Source organism: Elephantulus edwardii, unplaced genomic scaffold, assembly GCF_000299155.1.
Source record: "Elephantulus edwardii isolate Elephantulus edwardi_28Jun2011 unplaced genomic scaffold, EleEdw1.0 scaffold00092, whole genome shotgun sequence".
In the NCBI taxonomy this organism is placed as follows: Eukaryota; Metazoa; Chordata; class Mammalia; order Macroscelidea; family Macroscelididae; genus Elephantulus; species Elephantulus edwardii.
The window spans coordinates 10,195,947-10,197,511 of NW_006399842.1; positions in this window are offsets into that span (position 1 = coordinate 10,195,947).

Consider the following 1,565-nt stretch of genomic DNA (forward strand, 5'->3'; position numbering starts at 1 on the left):
GCAAGAGAGGAAGACCCTAAATGAGATGGATTAATTCAGTGACTGGAGTAATGGGGGTAGGTGTGTCAGAGATGATGAGGTTAGCTCAGGATAGAGCAGAGTTCAGAGCTGTTGTACAAAGGGTTGCTATGAATCACAAGTGACTCAATGGCAGGATAACAACAACAACAACAACAACAACGTCTGACTTGGCTATTTGTTAGATATTGCAGGAGATACTTCAGAGTTTAGGTAGACTTAATGGTTAAAGACATAGTGGTTGAAAATAAAGTCATAGTTCTCCATCTAATAAAAAAGTTTGCAGAGTTCGGCTGCTAACTGAATGGTCAGAAGTTCAGTTCTAAACTCCCCAGAAATTCTGTGGAATAGAAGACCTATTCAGTTTTGTAAAAATTATAATCCAGGAAGCCCTGTGAGACAGATATACTGTCATATAGGAAGGCTGTTGGTCAGAATTGACTAGATAATACACACCAACATCAACAACAATGCTAATATCTGCAAGGCCGTATAAGTTGTGTAAGAGGTTTACAATCCTCTGCTAACCTGAAGTTTGGAGTTTGAAACCACTTAGAAGCTCCACAATAGAAAGTCCTGGCAAACTGAAGATTTTAAAGAAAACTTGTTGCTGATTCAATTCTCTCTTGACAATCCCAAGAAGAACTGATCCCATAGCTTTTGTTGACTGCAATCTTCAACAGAGAGAGCTCTCTAGACCTTTCTTCAATTGTCCCACTGTGTGTGTCTACACCTCAAAATTTTAAACTAGGAAACCAAAACCAAACTCACTGCCCTCAGCTCGATCCTGACTCATTGGGTTTCTGAGTGATAAATCTGTACGGAGAAACTGCTCGCCTTTCTCCTGAAGAGTGCTTGGTTGATTCGAACCTCTGACCTTTTTAATAGTAGCCCAATACATTACATACTACACCACTAAGACTCTAGAATTTCTTAGGTTATAACCTTTAAGGAAGCAAATACCACTTCCCCTCCAAGATGATGAGTTCAAACAATTCACCTTTTATTTAGTTAACAGCTAAACATTGATGCATGCTTAGATACCATATCTAAGAACTCTTTTCTCAGCCCAAGGAAATATTTTTACTTACATTTTCTTCTAGGGTTTTGTATGTTAAACTGTCTAGTTTATGCCTATAATATACTTTGAATTAATTTGTATATATGGTGTAAAATAATGGTCTAAATGAATACTTTCATAATATACAATTGTCCCGACAACAAGACTGAAAATTTTTTCTTTCCTCACTTTGCATTTCCTTGGCATCTTTGCAAAATTTCAATTAGCTGTAAAAGTAAAGGTTTAATTCTTAATTTTTGCTTATTTCGCAAAGATCTATATAACTATTTTTATGCCAATATCACCCAGTCATGATTAATGTACATCTAACTCAAGAAGTTTAAGAATTCTATATCTGTTATTTCTTGAAATTATCTTTAGCTAATTTTAGATCTTTTTTGTTTTGGTGTTTTAAAATTATTAATTTCAATGAACATTTACAGAGACTTTGGATTTCCATTCATTTATTGTTGCACTTTTCTCCCCT